The following is a 21,445-nucleotide window of genomic DNA, read 5'->3' as shown; positions in this document are numbered from 1 at the left end:
ATAGCTAAAAAAAAAAAAAAAGTAAAATGTTTACAAGTAACTTCTTACCTGAGTTTATTTCATTATTCCAAAAATTTGGACATAAAAGAAAAAAGGAATCTGGGTACCGTGGCCTATGGCTGTAATCCCAGTGGCTCAGAAGGCTGAGGCAGGAGGATTACATGTTCAAAGCCAACTTCAGCAACTTAATGAGACCCTCTCTGGGGAAAAAAAAAAAAAAGTAAATTCTGTTGGGGCTGGGGCTGTAGCTCAGTGGCTGAGCGCTAGCCTCACATGCATGAGGCACTGGTTCAATCCTCAGCCCCACGTACAAAAATAAATAAATAAAACAAAGATATATTTAAAAAAAAAAGAAAAAGAAAACTCTCTTTAAGGTTGTTTTTTTTCTAATTGTTGATTGCTTTGTGTCTTCAAAGGACATCACTATATATTGGGTTAAAAGTTGTTGACTGAAAACTTTTTTGGTGTGTTTTACTGTTTTAAAGGAAAAAGAAAAAAAGACTGTTACAAAAATCTCCATAAAAGAAGGACTGGATTAAAAATTTGAAATTTGTGGTCATTTCCATGATGCTATAAGGAATAATCAGAAGGAATAAAGAAAAACTGGGTCAAGAGGACACCTCCCTGCTTCCAATTTTTCTATTATAGGACAAATAGTTTTGATAGTGTTATCCAGCTTCTGTTCCCAAACTAGGGCAGAAACAGCTTCTTTGCTGCTGCTGCTGCTTATGGCTGTAGGTTTCAAACTTTTCAAGCCACCGGCTTCTCAGACCCTGCCTAGAGCTTCTCTAAGAGAGAACACTTATTTTCTGTCAGTATATTTATGTCATCACGTTAACTGAAATGGTTTGGAAACATATCCAGTTCCTATAATGGGGAGAGAGTGCCCAGGAATTCCAAGAGGGTGTCAAGAGAAAAGTAAGTGTGCCAAGAAATGTCTATTTTCAATATGTTCTCTGTCTCAGGGATAAAATTAATTTGTGGATCGGAGATAGTTGTAGATAAAAGTCCTCATATTTCTACTAAGGAAAAAGAGAGAAAACTAACATTTAATATATATTTAAGACTTTAGGGAGTATGTCATCTACTTGCTGACATAATTTTTTAAAAAATGTTTTTTTCAGTACTGACTATTGAACCCAGGGCCTTGAACAGTCGGGCTGGCACTCTACCACTGAGATATTACCTCAGCCCTTTTTAATTTTTTTTATTAGGCTGATTTCCAACTTGTGATCCCCCTGCCTCAGCCTCATGAGTAGTTGGGATTATAGGTGTGTGCCCAAGTAATCATCAAAAATAGAATTTGGGCTGGGGTTGTGTCTCAGTGGTAGTATTGACCTAGCATGCACAAGGCCCTGTATTTGATCCCGAGCTTTGCAGAAATAAATAAGTATAATAAGTAAAATAAAACTAAATAATTCATTTTTAATTTAATATTATCTCATTCCTTTTTTAAAAATTAGAGCTTTTTAATTATGAACAATGGTTGGTTTCATCCCAACTCATTTTGCTTTTAATAAAAAATGTATCAGAGCACTCAGTCTTCTGAACAGCAGTCTTCTGAACAGAAGACTTTTATCTTGAAATTGATAAAGCGCTCAGAGGGAAAAAATTTAGGTAAATCAATTAACATGACTATAAAACACTTTAAAAATACTTGTTTGATTTTTTAAAAAATTACTTTCCAACCAAATGCCTTGGTTTTTCTTGAACAAAAAAAAAGGTTTTTTTATCAAGTAATTCTTTGATTTTGACTTTAAAATAGTCATTTCCTTCCACACAGTACATGATTTGATATAATTTGTAGTACCTTCTTCCTAGATTAGATAGTTGACTCAAAATTTGTTATTACATAGTTAATTTCTAGTTGGAATATTCAATAAGGTATTTCTCATTAGATATTTTATTACTTTGAGATATATTTTAGGGAAAAATATGGAAATTGTTAGAATGTGCTATTTTTGTTTTCTAAATAGCTGAGTGAAGGTATTATTGAGTTGGACAAAATATTTTGAGAAAAAACTGGAAATGAGTTATAAATGTCATAGGAACTATAAAGCCACACATTTTAGTATCAAATATTACTTATTTTTTATCTTTTATATAATCAAGATACATATATCTATGATTTCTCCCCTCAAGATTATTACATTGATTCAGTGATCAGAAACTATTTCTCAAGTGTGTTCATACCTAGATTTCTATGTTATAAGGAATATTAATAAGTATTAGAAGGCTTCTTTCAAGGAGTTGACAATTTAGTAAAGGAAATACCATGAATTAAGTAACAAATATAGGAGAGTGGAAAGAGGCCCAAATGACTCAGGAAATATCAGTTCTAATTCTGACTCAGATACTGTTTAGACAGATTACTTAATTACTCTGTGGGGTCCAAGTTCCTTACCTGTAAAATGTATCATGTGTTCAGTTAATTTCTGTCATTCCTTTCAGAAGTAACTGTCTTCATAGTATGTCTTAAATACATACTATGAAGGCATCAGGAATTAAAAGTCAGGATGCTAAGGGTTGGGAAGGCTCCCAGGAAACGTGAGATTAAAGTAGGAAATTAATATTGACCTTAAAAGATGAGTAGAATGTAGATGGATAAGCAGAGTGAAGGTATTTCAACTATGGTCTGAAGCCAAGCATCACATGTTTCCAAGGGGTTGGAGGACAGCAAGTATTTGCCTAATGAGAACAGAGTGCATTTTAAAGAGAAAAAGGAAATAAAAATGAAAACCTAAAAAAAATACAAGAAAAAAGAAAATCTCAGATTTACCATAAAAACCAGGCAGAGAAATATAGAATTCTTACTATGTCCCACCAGAGTCATTTTAAGTTTTGAGCAGGAACATGGAACCTAAAGTAATGTTTTAGGAAGAAACAGGGCTGCACATTCCAGGAAGGGCTGCAGTTTTCACCAGCAGGTTCTGGTGGGTCATCAAATAGCATGTCCCCTTGGGAAGGTTCTTCTTTCAAGAAGGAAACTTAGAAAAATAAACCAGCATCCTAGATATTTGTTTGTTGCCTCATGCAAGGTAACAGAATCCTGCCCTTTTATATCATAGGGCACCTCTCCATGATCACTCAATAAATATGTACCAAGTATGTAATAAAAGGCTGGCATAGTTCCATAGGTGCTGTAGAGGGTACCAAGATGAGCAAGAGGCAGTCTCCTCTACTCTTACACAGTCTTAATTTAGAAAAGAAACTGTGGTCAGTGCACATAAATCACTAGAATATGAGGCAGATTATAATTAATACTACAGGTTAAGTACAGCCAGGATGCTGTGGATGATCAAAGAGGACTTGGGCCTTGAAGGCCAGAAGGTTGGAGATTCTGTTGGTGCAATAATGGGTGGAAGGAGTATATAAGGGGGTAGCTGATCAGTTCTTTGGGTGCAAAAGTGATTACGAGGGCAGCTGGTATGATTTCTTTCTCTGAGACTTTCAGAAATCACAGAGTATATTTGGAGAAATGTAGTCTAGGGATAGTTATACTTCCTTTAGGGACAGAAAAGCTTCTTTTGGACCAGCACACTTAGCGATTACATTTGCTAACTTCAGACAAAATCTATTAATTATCCAAAATAATTATTCAAAAGGCACTGCTGAACAAAGACACAGAGAAAGTATAGTCAACATTAGGAAGAAGGGATCATACTAGTCAATTTCTCACTTTTTTTTTCTGGGGGTGGGGGGGCAGGACAGGGTTGAGGGCACACCACATTTGGCCTCAAATGGACATCTAAAATTCTGTAGAAATCAGCAGTGTCTGGCTTGAGGAACCAGAAGGGGAGCCAGTGAGGAACTAAGACAGCTGAAAATCTAGGAGAGGAAAAAAATTACAAAGGAATACCCTGAGAGGCTGGGGGTATAGCTCCATTGGGAGAGTGCTTGCTTTGCATGCACAATGCCCTGGGTTCAATCCCCAGCACCACACACACATACACACAAAAGGAATACCCTATTCTGTGAAATATACATGCACAACTGGGGTAAAAGCAAACAATAAAACAATAGCAATAAAAACTGAAAAGAAACTTCAGTGCTGTCCCTCATAGAGGAGACAGAGTTTGGAGTTTGAGACTAACCAAGTAATTAACTACTAAAATATCAATGACAACAACAAAATCACTACGCTAAGAGTCCCGGGTCTTGGGGCTGGAGTCGTGGCTCAGTGGAGAGCACTTCCCGAGCATATGTGAGGCACTGGGTTCGATTCTTAGCACTACATAAAAATAAACAAATAAAGGTATACTGTCCATCTACAACCACAAAAAAAAATTAACAATTAAGTTTACGCAGGCATAGTAATATAGGGCCCATTTTCAAGAGAAAAGATAATCAACAGAGACTGCACCTGAGATGACAAAAATGTTGGAATTAAATACAAAGATTTAAAAGTAGATTTTGTATCTATGCTCAGATATGTAAAGGAATTCATATTTGTAATGAATAAACAAATAAGACATATTAGCAGAAAATTTGAAGATATAAAAAAGAACCAAATGGAAATTCTAAAACTAAAAATTATAAATTCTAGATCTAAAAATTTCAAAATTGACTGTTTTTGCTTAATCACAGATTGTAGTAGGTGATAGGAGACTTAATGAATTTAAGAACAGATCAACAGAAATTATATAGTCTGAAACACTTAGAGAAAAATGTTGAAAAAATATGAACAGAACTTTATGATATAAGAAACTATATCCAAAGGTTTAACACATATCAGTAAAGCCTAGAAGGAAAAGATCTGCCAGAAGAAAAGAATAGGGCAGGAAAATGTTTTAGGAGAAATCATGGCTGAACAATTTTCTAAATTGATGAAAGATATAAATTAACAGATTCTAGAAGCTCAGCAAACCCCTAGCAGAGACAAAGAAAATGACTCTTGGTCAAATCAGTCGAACTGCTAAAAGCCAAAGATAAAGAAAATATCAAAGCAATCTGGAGAACAAAGATATAATTTGGGATTAACTTCTCTTCAGAAGCAATGGAGGCTAGAAAACAGTGGAATGGCAACTTGAAAGTGCTAAAAGAACCAAACTCTGACAATCAAGGACTCTCAGAGAATATAAGAGTTATGGCTGGGATGTAGATGGTGTGTAAGAGTAGTACATGCTCAGGCAGGATTATGGGTTAAGTAAGTGTGAAAGGGCTTGCAGATGAGGTGGCAGAGGTGGGATTAGACCCTCCCTTAGCTAAAAATAATAAATAAAATGAGCTAGTCATTTTTAAACAAATCTGCATTGAATAATCTGGCAAAGATGTACAAGATTAGTACTGCTGCTACTATATATGGAGCTTTTGTGTGCTGTTAGATAAAACTGTCCCTTCAGATGAACATAAAGCTAAAAGGAACAAATCATGTCTGTTTGTGTGAATGGAAAACAAGGTGCTACTTCCTCTAAGTGAATTCTACCCACTTCATCAGGATATGGATATATATATATCCATATCCTGATGGAAACAAACAGAATGGGCTGAATTTAATCTCCTAATTTTCCCTTGCCCAGGCATATATGCTAGATTTGACAGAATGGGGTGAATATGAGAGAAATATTTAGGATTGGATGAGGAATGGGTTCAAGGTGAGGAAAAACCATCTGTGACTCTGAATTTCAATGACCAGAGTAGTGGCAGGACGCCTACCAGAAATACCAGAGACAAGAGAATAGGGCTTAAAAACTAGGACCAAAAATAAAAGATCTGGAAATCATTTATAGAGAGATGTTAGTTTGGAGCCTAAAGGAGCTAATGAAGTCATCTGAACTTAATGTAAGTTATGAGTTTATGAAGTCACAGAAAACAGGAAGAGATGAGGGTACAGATAGGGTTGAAAAATGAGTCATCCCAAGAGTCAAGGAAGGAATCAGGGACAAGGTACGGTATGGTTGAATTAAAGTCATGATAGAAACAATAAAAATTTCTCACTGTTTTATTGAAGCGTTTCAAAAATAGAAGCAATTTACTAGATTGGTAACATCTTGGGATTCAAATATTACTTTGTAGAAGGTCTTAATAGAACAATCCACTGATCTTAAGGTTTTTAGCAACCTATTTTACTGCTTTTCAACCATAACAATGTGAAAAACTCTGTACATTGTCAATTACCATACACAGTTACACAGAGATATGAAAATCACTTTGCATACCTTTTGTATCATCATTTTCCCTTCTGAACCTTCTGCATCATCTTCCTATCATGTCCTAGTGTAAATTCAAATTGTTAAATGTTCACATCTTTCTGGGCTATTGTAGCTTTTGCAATACTTTTTATTTATTTATTTATTTATTTTTGAGACAGGATCTCTCTTTGTTGTCTATCTGATCTCAAACTCCTGGGCCCAACCTGTCCTCCTGCCTTAGCCTTCTGAATGCTGAGACAGCTGTGTGCACCACCACCCTGGCCCAATACATTTTTTAATCTCCTTTACTGCTTTACTAATACCAGTGATGCTTTGTTTTTCTCAGGCTACTTTTTCCTTCATACCAAATACCTTTCAATTCCATGTTCATGAAATATATTTCTCCTTCCCTTACACTTAACTGTTTCCCTGTCTTGAAAACCCACCTTCTCTAGGAATACCACCTCTATGTTTAGTCCACTGCAACTGATGGATGCTCACAACATACTTTTTAACTGATATTAAAAGAAGTACTGCTAGTTATTATCTCAAGTTCTTACTGACATTTGTTTTCCTGATTCTCTCTTTTCTTTTCTTTTTTTATTGTTAAAATAAGATCATTTATTGATAGAAACATTAAAAATTTCCATATGCAAATTTTGACAATTATATCAATAAACCCCATATAATTTTTTCTAATGCAGTATTTATGGCTCTTTGGTCATAGTTTTTGTGGAATCCTGATTCTCTTTTGCTTCCTGTTTAACTAAAAGCAAATAAATTACTAATGTTTAAAAACAAATAGAAAAGGAATAATCTTAGCATGTTTATATACTTTATCTGATTTCAAAAAGTATTTTAATGTGCATATGCACATATGTATATATAGATATATAATATACACACAAATAGAATTTAACAAATAGATTTTGTAAAAATTAGGGCATAGAAGAAATAGGGAATAATTAAGCTGAAAGACAGAAAAAGTTAGTATACACAAATTCCTGTTATTAACTACATGGCTCCTAAAATTGAACAATTACATCAACTGCCAGCCTCCTGTCAGCCAAATAGGGGAAAAGATATTTAGTAAGTTAGAAGATAGAAGCAAAGCAGAGGAAGTAAAGATTTTCTTGGCACTTGGATCTTTATAAAGAACTTCTGAAAGATACCAGTGGATAATTTCCTCAGCAACATTCCTGCTGTCAATGTAAGTTTGTATTGTACAGATTCTTATTTCAAGCTTGGGGCATAATAACCAAGTGAAGTTCAGTTAAACTCAGGCTGTTTCGTCAAAAAGGTGCTTTACAATAATAGATATTTCTCTGAAATATCCAACTTGATCCAGAAAAGTTTTAAATGTTAGAGATTGGATAGACTTATGTTGTTCAGGCCTTTCATTAATGTTTATTGTTTAATAAAATTTGGGCAGTACATAATTCAAGGTTGTCTTTTCGGCAAGAAGATGGAGTGAATAATTCTATCAGTCTTGTTCATAGTTTGAAGGGTTTGGCCCTTTGTGTATCCAGCAGCACAAAGAAGCATTCAACCTTGCTCTGATTCACTTTTTAATATCCTTAGATTATGAATTAGCATTTTTTACTGAGTATTTCCATGATTTGGAAAACAGAAGAATGGGAGGAAAAATAATAACTCTTTGCTGTCCACTTCTTTTCCAACTCTGGGCTATTCAAATATCTAAGCATTCATTTTCTCTCCAAAGGTCTCCCAAAAGGAGAGGAATACAGAAACAACAACAGCAAAATATAAAACACAAGTAACAAAACCTCTGCATTTACCAGACCTTAACATGTTCAGAAGTTATAATTTTCCAGTTTAAAGATCCTAGCTATTCTAAAGCCATTTCTCTCTTTCAGTATCCTAAATGTCACCTTTCATGCTGCTTAGCCCTGATTTTCAAGGTAACAATTAGAATTGACTCACCTTACATTTCACATGCACGTGCAAGACCCATACCAGAGGGCCTGATCTTGCACCATGTGGATAATTTTTCACATTTCTTCTGGAAAGATATCAAAACTAGGCAAATCTACAGTACTGTCCTTCGTCCCAAAGAGAGATAGCAAATACTGCCCTCTACTGTGGGGATGCTCAGTTTGACTCAGTTATGTTAATGATCAAGTGACAATATTCAGGTGCTGATTTCAATCGTTTTGGTAGAACAATGCTGTTGCTAATTACTTCGTCATTATCGTATACATTCTTATTAAAAAATAGAACACAGAAAAAGATGGAAACATTTCAGCCTTGGCCACATACATTTATTATCCTCTGAAGTCTGCATAATCAAATATCATAGTGCTGTGTCTAAAGCATTAATAGAAATGTTTAGATTTCCAATGTTTTGAACTAAGAAAATACCTTGCTCAGTGGGGGAAAAGAAAGAGTTCTCATAGCATTATTTAATAAACAAGTTTGTGAAATAATTTTAGCTCCAGTTGGGCTGTTTTTCTTTCCTTTGCCAATATTTTTTTTGCAGCATTTGCTAGATTGCTAATATCCAAATTCACAATTTTAAAAAAACCTGGCTGTTTTCAAAGCTCTAATAATTTCTCTATGATTTTTAAGGGGTAGTTATACATGTTTAACAGTGGTAGATCTTGTTTAGCCAAATATCTTTCATACAAAAACTCCTTAAAGATATATTCAACTAACCAATGAGGGCTGGGAATATGGCTCAGTGGCAGAGCACTTGCCTAGCAAATGTCCTGCCCTGGGTTCAACCTCCAGTGCTGCAAAACAACAACAAAACACCACTATCCAATGAAATAATTACATATATGCACTCATGTATATATAGCATGCTTTTAAAAATGCCATGTAATATAGCAAGAGCTGTGGAAGACAAAACCTTGTAATTCTAAATGGTCCCATGGCTTCTAATAAAATCTGAAGTCTAAACCTTTCTTTATCTTAATTCAGAAACTTTCAGTACTTACTGCAAGAACTAGCAGCAGAATCTAGGCAAGCTAGATTCTAGTACATGGTTCACCAGCATCTGCAAAAGCCCATTTCCCCCAGACTTACAAACTGTAGTGTGAGAAATAGTCAGAAGCTGCCTCTGACTATTTCTCACACTACAGTACTGAAAATTTAGTCTGCATAAAGCACCTGGGTAAGGACTTTCTAATTCCAGAAGTGCTTGGAAGTCTTTGTGTTGGGTTCTGAGCTTCACTTACTCATTCATGGTTTTCATTCTTTTGTGGAGTTGAATCCAGCTTATCCCATTTCCTACAGGAGCAACTCTCAATTCCCTCTAAATATTAGATGTCTGTGAAACCATTGGACACCCATTCTAATCAGATGCCAGCTAATTGTTTAACAAATTTCAGTCTGGTTTACTCAATCCCAAGTGGTTAATAAAACCCTACTAATTTTTAACCATCTTATAAGATACTTTTGCAGTTTTTTTTATTGTATTGAAGATTGAACCCAGAAGTCCTCTACAATGTAGCCACCCTCTCTAACCCTCATTATTTTTTAATTTTTAAAGTTTTGAGATATGCTCTTGTTAAGTTGCCCAAGCTGACCTCAAACTTGAAGACCTCCAGCCTCAGCCTCCTGAGTTATATAGGTGTGCACCATTGCACCTGGCTTCTTTTGCAGTTTTTATGCATTGCCTTGGAGCTGTATTAATGCTTACATTCAGCGATGCTTATTAATAATAATGATGTTAATACTAATGATTTTCTACTTCTTCATATTCTTCTAGCATTGTGTTTTTAACAGCTCCACATTTTTTTTCATTTTGGTTTTCTGTGCTACAGGCTATGTAAGTCAAACGTTTCTCTGCCAATTAGAATTTCCCACTCTCTCTCCCTTTAAACAAATTGGAAGTATTCCCAGCACAGTGATTTGCTGCACCCTTATGTCTTGAGGAAGTCATCAGTCCACAATCTCCAGAATTAGACATCTCCAGAATTTGGAGATCTCTTTATTGTATATGCAAAGTTAGTCATGCATGTGGACAGTGCATCTTTCTATATTTTGTCATCTTTCTGTATTTTGTCACCTTGATTTTTTTGTTAAGTCATTGTTTCTATAAGTACTCTGTTATAATATTATTCCCCCATAGACTACCATACTATCCATTGAAAGTAGTTTGTTAAAAATCTGGCAGATTTGGGTAGAACTAGCCTCCTGCTATTAAGACTACATAAGTCAAGCAATACAACATTTCCTCAGCATTCTGAAGAACACTTGAAGGAACATTCATAGGAGTTGGCAGTGTTTCCTAGAAGGGTGAGCTATTGCCAAACTAGGTGTTGCAGACTTCGTATTAATGAGATTTCCTATATTAAGGTGTCATCTAACTCTTGGGCAATTACTCACTCTGCAAATAACACATTTCAGGACTCTGATTCTAATTATTCCATTTATTAATTTGGAATTTGACACATATATGTTGTTCTGACATCAACTTATATGGTATTTTCAGTTTGTTTTCAGAAGGACACATTCATTCTAATTCCAGCCAAGCATTTTTTTTCCTAAGGTACTTCTCTTTAAGATATGAAAGATTATTCTTTCTGTGTAAACAAGCAAGATGCCACAATACTTGTTTAATGAGGAGTTCTCAGGGTATTACTATAAGGGATTTATAAAGTAGAGTCTATATAGATGATGGGTAACCCCAAAGGACAGTTTAATCTAGACAAAGCTTGAAATAATGATCCTACTACTTGAACTGAAATAATTATGGCAGAACAAGCTTTACTGAGGCAGAGGCAAAAGAAACCGAAGCAGACAGTGCATTCGTGGATGCTGACGTTCTCCTTGCAGGACAGAAGGCAGTATGGTGGTAACATCTGTTCATTTCACATTGGTGTGGCCTTGAGAAAATCCCCACTCCTGGTACCAGGGTCAGAACCAAATTAGACAGCTGTGCCATTTCTCATACAGGAGAAAAAAAAAGACGTAAGCAAACTCTTTATTCCTAAAAGTTTGTTAGAGAAACTGTGCTACGTATAATCCAGCTGTATATTCTTGGTAATTAAGGAAAACAAATGCTCTTTGCAAACTCATTATAGATTTAAAGTTCTTTAAGTTTTCATCAGGTTTCCACAGAAACAAAGAGTTTGAGACAATAGTCGAGAATGCACAAACCATCAAATAAGTAGATTTTAATTGTTCCTATCTAGAAAAATTATTCAGGTAACCAGCTACATCAAAGACTATTAAACTTTTTAATTACTCAGGTAGAAAGATAGAGAATGTCATCATTATCTATCATAAGAAGAATCTGCATTAGATAATGCTACTTGAATTTTGAGCTAGAATAACATACTCAAGGATGCTACTAACTGAAGTGCCATTTAGTACTCAAAAGTAATCATATGCTTTAATTATTCATAGGGAACAATGCATGAATTCACAATACTAATTATGGTTTCAAAAAGTGTCTTATGCTATAGTTTACTTACATAGGAGTATCAAATGATGCAAAATAAAAGTATAAATATTTGCAGCTGCCATAGATATCATGTGCATGAGATGTAGTTGTTTGTGTGGTCAGACTTCTTTCAGGATTTATTAAGTACTTGGTAGTTTTCATTGATTTAGAAGAAGTCTTGATGATAGTATATTCATTTACTAATTATATATAATGCAAGACTCTATTCCCTGCTTTTGGCTGGGTGCTAGGGACACTGAAGTGAATGAGATAGTACTGACCCTTCTGGCACTTCTAGTCTTGTATGATGAAGTAAATGAGGGTAATAGTGACAGATTTAAATAGATTTGTAGCCCCTCATGTTCTTTAGTACAGTCATATGCTGCTTTACATTGGGATAGTTTCTGGGAACTCCTGTTTAGGCAGTTTAGTCATGCACAGGGTGGACTTACACAAACCTAGATGATGTACCTCACTCCATGCTTAATCTATATGGTACAACCTGTTGTCTACAAACCTGTTTAGCATGTTATTACACTGAGTGTTATAGACAGTTGTGACACAATAGTAAGTATTCATGTGTCTAATATAGGAAAGGTACAGTCAAAATACTAAGGAATAGGAATTTTTACAATTGCATTGTAATTTTATAGGTCCACTGTTGTATATGTATTCCATTGTTGACCAAAATATTACTATGTGAGGCATGACTGTATATGCATTTATGTTGAGTATTTTACACATTCACTCTTATTAGGGAAGATGAAGAGACTAAATATCTGAAAAATAAAAATACATAATGAATATACTTTATTTGGAATTAGTAAAAATATTTAACATTGTTTCTCTATATCATTCTGTTTTTACTCTTTTTTGTCATAGTATATTTTGTTTCTCCTTTGACAAATCTCAAAAATAAAGATCATCAAACACACCTTTACATCTATCACTCAGTCAAATTAGAACAATTAGTATTTTATATATTTTCTTATGCCTTTTTTTTACATAAAAACACTGAGCAAAACATATGTCTTAATACAATTATAACTTCACATTATGGTTTTTTGTTTAGCTTTATACCACAAGATCATAAAATATTTTTCATGAATACCATTATTTGTTGGCAACATATTATTCTATTATGTCAATATGCCTAACTTACTGACTCATTTCTCTGTTGTTAGATATTAAGATTCCTTTTAGGTGACATAGTCATAAATTTCCTATATACATTATAGCCTTTGATAGAATTTCTGATCACTTATTCCTGATTGATTTCTAGAAGTGGAATTTTGGGTTAAGTTTACAACATTTTTTTTTTTTTTACATCCTGATTTTTTTTTTTTTTATCGATTCATTACAGTTAAGCTTACAACATTTTTTAGGCTCTTAATACAGTCCAATAAATTGTTTTCTGGAACAAGTGAACACATTCACTCTTCCAGGCGAAATGGATGCCTCGTTATATGCTTCTTGGCATTGAAAAGCATAACTTATTTTTCTTTGTAGAATTGCTACACAAAAAAAGAGATATTATTCTTATTTTGTCTTTCTTTGGTTTACTAAGCTTTGCTGTATTTTCATTTTATTTATTAGCCCCTTATACTTTTTACATATCTATATTTTGAGGGGGTTACTGGCAATTGAACTCAGGGACATTCAACAACTGGGTCACATCCCCAGCCCCATTTTATATTTTATTTAGAGACAGGGTCTCACTGAGTTGCTTAGCACCTTGCTCTTGCTAAGGCTGGCTTTGAACTCGAAATCCTCCTGCCTCAGCCCCCCCGAACTACTGGGATTATAGGCATGTGCCACTGCACCCAGCTTTTTATATTTTTTGTGAGTTCATTCAAATTTATATCCATTTTTCTGTTGGAATACTCTTTTTTTTTTCTTTTCTTTTTGTACTGGGGATTAAACCCAGAGGTGTTCTGCCACTGAGATATATCCCAGTTCCTTTTTATATTTTATTTTGAGACAGAGTCTTGCTAAGTTGCTCAGGCTGATCTTGAACTTGCAATCCTTCTGCCTCAGCCTCTCAAGTTGCTGATGACCTGTGATTGTTGGAATACTCTTACAATTTTTGATTGCAGCAATTCCTTGTCTTGCTCAATATCTTTTCATGACAACTTGTTCTTTCTTGCCTACTCTCTGATTTTATTAAATTGGGACATGCCTTCCAGCATTTTATAAGGATGCCACATTATTTTCTAAGTTTTTTTCTTTTAGTTCTTATATACAGTAAATCATAAATTTTATCTCTGGTAGTAAATTTTATACTATACCATAAAAATTTCAAAATTGATTATAAAAAGTAAGCAAACAATAAATCATAATATATATGTTGTACATAACACATATGAAAAACTAATTTCTTTTTTTTTTTTTTTTAATACCTTTATTTTTTTTTTTTTTCCTTTTTCATTTTTTTTTTTTTTAATTTTTTTTTTATTGGTTGTTCACAACATTACAAAGCTCTTGACATATCATATTTCATACATTAGATTGAAGTGGGTTATGAACTCCCAATTTTACCCCAAATGCAGATTGCAGAATCACATCGGTTATACATCCACAGTTTTACATAATGCCATATTAGTAATTGTTGTATTTTGCTACCTTTCCTATCCCGTACTATCCCCCCTCCCCTCCCCTCCCTTCTTCTCTCTCTACCCCATCTACTATAATTCATTACTCTCCTTGTTTATTTTCCCATTCCCCTCACAACCTCTTATATGTAATTTTGTATAGCAATGAGGGTCTCCCTTCATTTCCATGCAATTTCCCTTTTCTCTCCCTTTCCCTTCCATCTCATGACTCTGTTAAATGTTAGTCTTTTCTTCCTGCTCTTCCTCCTTGCTCTGTGAAAAACTAATTTCTATGAATGCTATATCTTATTTTTCTACAAGGATTGAGCTTTTTAATGACTTTGAAAACATAGGGGCTTTCCCTAATAAATCTCTCTAACAATTATAGTGAATAAGTTAGCTATTGCTGTACTATAAAATCACCCTAAAATTCAGTGACTTGAAACAATAAGCATTTATTATTGCTGTCTAGTCTACAGGTTGGCTAGGAAGTTCTTTTGGTCTCTGTTGGGCTCACTTGGGTATCTGAGTCAGCTTTGCTGATCAGGCCTGGGTTCTTATCTGTGTGGGGGCCAGCCTGTTGTTTTCTGGCCTAGGATGTTCACGTGAGACAATTAGTTCTTCTTGTGTTCTTTCCTCCTTCTACAGGCTAGCTCAGTATTACAAAAAAAGTGATCAGAAAGAAGCATGCAAAACCTCTTGAAACCTTAGTTCACAACTGGATACTGTCACTGGTGCCTTATTCTGTTGGCTGTGGCAAATTACAAGATCAGCCCAGATTGAAGAGTAGGCAGATAGACTCTACATCTTAATAAAAGAGTGAAACAGTCACAACCCAAAGAATGTGGGCAATTAAGCAGGAACAATCAGCCATTACTGTAATCAGATTGCCCCACCTAGGCATTCTTTACATCTCCAGAAATGTTTCAAATATTTTTAAATTACCATAATTTTTTAGAGAATTTTAGCTAATATATCTGAATGCCTCCCCAAATCTTTAAATACTGAATGCTAAGGAAAAGAGAGGATAAGTGGCAACATTAGCATTAACCTCCCAGTTTCACTGATAGCATGTCACACTTCAAAAATCATACCATTTTTGTGGCATATAGGGCTGTATAAATGGCATCAATATTAGTTTGGAATACATTTTTGTATGTGTGGTTCTGGGGATTGAACCCAGGGCCTTGTGCATGCAAGGGAAGTGCTCTACCAACTAAGCTATATCTGCAGCCCAGGAATACATTATTTTTATATTATATAATGAGAAAAAAATAATTTTGCAAAGCTATTTTAAAATGTATCAAAAATTGGGCTGGAGCTGGAGCTCAGTGGTATAGTGCTCTCCTGGCATGCATGAGGCACTGGGTTCAATCCTCAGCACCACATAAAAATAAAATAAAGATATAGTGTTCACCAACAACTAAAAAAAAACACATAAAATATATCAAATATTGTATTTGAATAAAACTTTCAAATAAAATCTTTTCAGATTTTGTAGTAAGAAACTTTCCTCCACAAACATAACTTTTTAAGATTCAGATTTAATGCTTGAAATGGCTAAATATAGTTCCTGATTAAGACTTTAAAAATGATAATCTGAAGAAATTTTGAGAGAACATTTTGATAGTTAGATAATGAGAATGAGTATTTTATACAAGAAACATTTATTTAGGAAGTCTTTTATTTCCTGTAAGCTGGATTCTTTCTCTATAATTTGTGTCACTCTCCTTTTTAGGACAATGAAGGAAGTAGGATGAAATAAATATTAATATAGGCTAACTGCTGAAACAAATAGCCCCCAAGTCTCAGAAGATAAACAAATAAACATATATTTCATACTCATATCACCATCCAGTGCAGGATGGCATTGAGACTCTGTCCCATGTGGTCCTTCATGAACTCAGGCTTTTTTCTTCCTTTAAATTCTCTACCTTCCTTCAAATCCTCAGAGTTCTCTCTATTCAGCCAGCAGATGAAGTGAGGGGCTCTGAAGAACTATATCTAGTAATAAACGTGAACATAAGTAATCCCGTCCTTTCATGTGGGGCTAAGTACTCAGAAAACTTAAGGTCCTTGAAGCCTTGGATTTGGATTTTTTTCCTACAAATATTATTTTTTTCAAAGATAAAATCCAGCAGAAGCTGGGCATGGTGGTATACATCTATAGACTCAATTCTTGGGAGGTTGAGGCAAGAGGATCACTTGAATAGAGTAGTTCAAAACCAGTCTGGGCAACATAACAAGACCATGTCTCAAACATATGTAGACACACAAAGAGAAGAATTTTTACATGACAAAAGAGGTAGAGACTGGAGAGATGTCTACAAGCCAAGGAAGGCCATGGAGTTCCAGCGGCCACTAGATCTCAGAGGAAACATGGCCCCTTTACCACTTGATTTCATACTTCCAGACTCTGGACTGTGAGACAATAAACTTCAGTTTTAATAACTGATAAAAGAAAAGAAAAACTCAGCCAGTACAAAAATTAACCAATCATATAAGGAGATAAGACACTGAATGAAGAGAAGCAAAAATAACAGGCAATAAAATTATGAACTGTAGATATTGAAATTATGAGTCCTTAGTGAAACCACTAAGTTTACATATTCAAAGAGATTTTTTTTAAAAAAAGAATAGGTATGGAAATTTTAGAAAGGGATCTAGCTACTATAAAAAAGAGATAATATTTTGAAAAAAAGAAACAGTGGAAATTCTAGAATTATAAAATGCAATAACCAAAATTAGAACCCAACAAATTAGGTTCAGAGCAAATAAAATAACTAAGGAGAAACAATGTAGAGCAGACTATAGGTTGGAGAAAATTATCAGAGAAAACTGAGTTGTGGAGAAATAAAATATAAGTAAATAAAGGAGAGTACATATAGAACATACAGGAAGTCTAACCTAGATTCATTTTAGAGTACCTAGGTACTCAAGTGGGGAGCCCGTGTCCATGTGCAGATGGGCTGGATGTCATCTGACATCATGGAGACAAGAAACACTGACCTGATACTACTCATCAAGCTTGCCTGGAAAAGACTGCAAAATTAAGACTTGATATATAAATGGAAAGAAATCAACCTGGACTGGGATGTGGATTTTGACATTGAGGGCTTGGTGCTTGACTGTGAACTATTTGGGAATCCTGCCATTCTGCCTTATTCTCTCTTTTACTGCTTTAGTGTGAGAAATCATTAGTTGAATGTGCCTGTGTAACTAAAGTCAGATATCATCCAAATATCAAATTTGTCTTCCTCTGTCAAACCTTAACGGAAAGTTAGGTGAAGCTTACATTTTCTTTTAAAATGTCCTTGAAAAAAATTGAATGCCTATGGATTAATAAAACTTATCAGGAAAAAGAAATAAAGAAATGCCCATGCCCAAATTGGTTATTGTAATCTCACATAGATGAGACATGAATGCCCATTATAAAAATAACCTCCTCTTTTATTTTTAAAAAGCATTATTGCTTTTGCTTTTTAAATAACATAAATTCAGGGCTGGGGTTGTGGCTCAGTGGTAGAGTGCTTGCCTAGCATGTGTGGGGTCATGGGTTCGATTCTCAGCACCACATAAAAAATAAATAAAGGCCCATCAATGACTAATAAAATATTAAAAAAAAATAACAAATTCACTGGGAAATTTTTTTTAAATATAACAAAGAGACAAAATTCATCTTCTCTTCTTCTACCTAATGGTAACTACTAATATTTTGTTCTGTATCTTTCTATAGTTTTTCCTATGGTATTTTAGGTATGTGTTTCATTATTTTGGAGACGAATGATAAAAGAAGGGCTAGGCCTGCTGCCCATGTTATGTTATGTTTTATTCATACATTTACTCCCTAATTCATTCAATAATATTAAGCACTTCCTTTGTGCCATGTCCTGCATTAGGGACTGTCATTATGTAGGCATGAGGATTCCCCTCCGCCCCCATGTGGTGCTGCTGATGTTACTAAAAAGAGAAAGACAGGGCCTGAGGCAGGAGCAATTTTTGTTACCTACATATGACCTTATGGAGAACCAAGGTGTGTAGGGTCTCAGTGGACCAGCTAGAGGGTGCAGCTTCTACCTACTGGATGGAAGGGTGGAAGTAAACTAGAGTCAGTTTACCTATTCACTTGTAGGCTCCCTGGCCTCACAATCTGAGAAAAAGATTAATGGCTAATAAAATAATAGCTAGCTATTTATTGAGTATTGTATTCCAAATAGTACTCTATGCATAAGTCATTTCATTGAACTCTCACATAAATTCTGTAAATTAATAACCAGCACTTTCTGAACACTTATTATGTGTCAGGCACTATTAAAAAAATGTTATATGCAGTCAAGAATTGAATCCTTAGCAGCTGGGTGCAGTGAAACATGCCTGTAATCCTAGAAACTCAGAAGACTGAGACAAGGGGAACACAATTTTGAGACCAGTGTTAATGAGACCCTGTCTCAAAAAGAAGTAAAAATAAAATGGCTGGGGATGTATGTAGTTCAGTGGTAAAGCTCTCCTGGGTTCAGTCCCCAATACTGCAGAAGAAAAAGTAAATAAAATAAAGAATTGACTCCTGAGGACAAACCTGAGATGAGTTCTCTTATAATCCCCTTTATTGATGAGGAAACTAAGTTCAGAGAGATTTGTTCAAGTGACAGAGCCAGTGATTCCAAAGCCTTTACTTATGTTTTCACCCATGATCTAAATCCCCATATCTCACCAAATTCAATTCTGAAATTTTGAGTGTTACTTCTTGGACACTTCTACATCAAAGCCAGTGCAAGAAAATATTTACTTTTTTTATATTTTAAATTAATCTTAATAAATGATTAAGATATTTTTTGGGGGGGGGCAGAGATTTTTTTGGAGCTGATTTTTTTGGGGGGGTGGGGAAGAGACTTCCCTCATTTCTTTGGCAACCAATAATCTCTTCTTATTATATGAGTGTTTAATGTGGTAAAATATATAACATAAAATTTCCATTTTAATAGTTCAGTAGCATTAAGTATGTTCCCATTGTGCCACCATCGTCACCATCCATCTGCAAACTTTCTCATCATCCCAAACTGTATGTAATAAACAATAACTCCATATTCCCCCAACCACTATTGTTTTTAAAGGAGATAGGTAATTATGTTAAGCTTTATTTTTCTTTATGTGAATGAGCACATAATTGTTTTAGTGATCTGCAGGAGAGGGCTATTTGTTAATATGATGGCAAATGCAGCACCTACTGACAAAGGTGTATAATTTGTAAAATAGCTGAGTGGGCAAAATTCTGATTTTTCAGTTGCCCTAGGCACTTCAGTGCACTTCTGATAATGATTTTCCTTGGGCATGTAGTTATACTGATAGAAATCACATCCATGCATAAAGAGTGAGCTTAATTATACATAACTACATACCTAATATGAGGTTTTACATTTTTTTAAATATACCTTCTGATTTACAAAAGATGAGATACTCAAATCTAACTGATATCAAGAAAGCAGCTTCTGAGTGTGAAAGTCTTATTATTATCCTTTTTTACAAAAAGACACTATTTTGCCTTCCCTTCTCTCTTCTGGGAATTGTTTTCATTACATGTGATTCCACAATCTCCTGTGTTCACTGCTGTGACTCCAAGGTCAGGCAAATGCACAAAAGCTGATTTAGAGTTTTGGGTGAAGTTGGTGGTAGAGGAAAATTAACATTCCCACAGAGAATGAAATTTCTTCACATTCTCAAATTATTTGTACTGAGCCCAATCACTTGAGTTCAAAATAATAATAATAAAAGTAACCAAAATGGTTTGGATGCTGAGGTATCCAATGCCCCAGCCACTTGTGCTAAATGCTTTACATGTATTATTTAATCCTTAATTCTGTGAGATTAGAACCAAATTTCCATTTTTATAGATGGGAAAACCAAGGAACAGAAAATTTATATAATTTACCAAAAATGCCCAGTTAACAAGTAACAGACCGAGGATTCAAATCCAGGCAGTCTAGAGCCCTTGCTCCTAGCTTCTCCATTAACACATGCTCCTACTCTGTCAGGCTTGACAGCAACATACCCTGGCAAGAGTGCCAGGGTTAAATCAAAAACTAGCTCTCAAACTCACAGCACCCTCAACCCCCTCCCTGGCTGAGGTGAGTGTCTTGACTCAGAACTAGGCATCAGGTCTGGAGGTAGAATCTTTACATCGAGGGAAGGAGAACAGAAAGACAAAGATCTCCTTCAGACTGCCATTTGTATCTGGTTGGTGAGAGGAGAAGGGGGAAAGACACCATATGTACCTTCCCAGAGGAGTCTGGTTATTCTTTGTGCTGTTCTTTCTAGTTTTGTGCCCCTTTGCCCAGGTCTCATGCTTGCTGTCCCTGTCTTAGAACTGCTTCTCTCTCTCTCTCTCTCTCTCTCTCTCTCTCTCTCTCTCTCTCTCTCTCTCTCTCTGTTTGTTTTAAATGTTTTCTCTCTTGAGGGAACTCTTTCTCCAGAACCTGACAGTCTGAATTACTTACACCTTTCTAGTCTTCTTGAGGACTTGTACCTCTGTACTGAGTAGAACAGACTTTCATGGGTTGTGAAGACTTAAGATCCTCAAAAATATTTCTACCTGCAGGTTGAAAGTTCTTGTTCCTAAAACATCTGTTTAACCCATGAACATTATGAAGACTACTTGCACACACATTCTTTGGGGCTAGGAACATCAGGAAATGTCCTATCAGGAAAGATAGGCTTAAACAAATGGATGCTAAGGAAAGAATGACTCCTCCCCCTTGTACTCCCTAATTCTCCCAGGAACTCAGCCATAGCATTCTTTCTGAAAGAAGTTTTCAGGCAAAGGAGCCCTAAGTGAGGCATTTCTGGACAGCAAGGAGTATTGATGGATTGGCCTGAAACTGAGGCAGCTCAGCCTCCTGCATCCTAGGGATTGCTCTTGGTGACCCAAGAGCTTTCAGAGGGACCTGAGCCACCCAGTCTCTGATGAGGGCCAGAAATGCTCTTGCTCATGATTTGTTACTCATGGAGTACAATCAAACACAACTTAAAGTGAGCAGAGGTGACATTTCCTTAGCTTTTTCACTGCTGTGACCAAAAGACCTAACGAGAATAATTTTAAGGAGGAAAAGTTTATTTGGGGGCTCATAGTTTCAGAGGTCTCAGTCCATAGATGTCCAACTCCATTGCTCTGGGCTGGAGGGAAGGTAGAATATTATGGTAGAAGGGTGTGTCAGAGGAAAGCAACTGGAATGCGGCACCAGCAGAGCGCTGTGCTCAACAAGGACAAAATGTATACCCCAAAGGCATGCCCCCAGGAACCCATCTTCTCTAGCCCC

At 35.4% G+C, this 21,445-nt stretch overlaps 1 protein-coding gene across 5 annotated transcripts in view; it reads left to right on the top strand.

The window, feature by feature from the left end:
- Positions 1-21,445, top strand: part of Afg1l (AFG1 like ATPase) — a 203,010-nt gene that overhangs the window by 173,330 nt on the left and 8,235 nt on the right. The gene's annotated exons all lie outside the window — the stretch shown is intronic.

The sequence above is a fragment of the Ictidomys tridecemlineatus genome, chromosome 8, assembly GCF_052094955.1.
Source record: "Ictidomys tridecemlineatus isolate mIctTri1 chromosome 8, mIctTri1.hap1, whole genome shotgun sequence".
NCBI classification, from domain to species: Eukaryota; Metazoa; Chordata; class Mammalia; order Rodentia; family Sciuridae; genus Ictidomys; species Ictidomys tridecemlineatus.
This window is presented reverse-complemented; position numbering and strand designations above follow the sequence as displayed.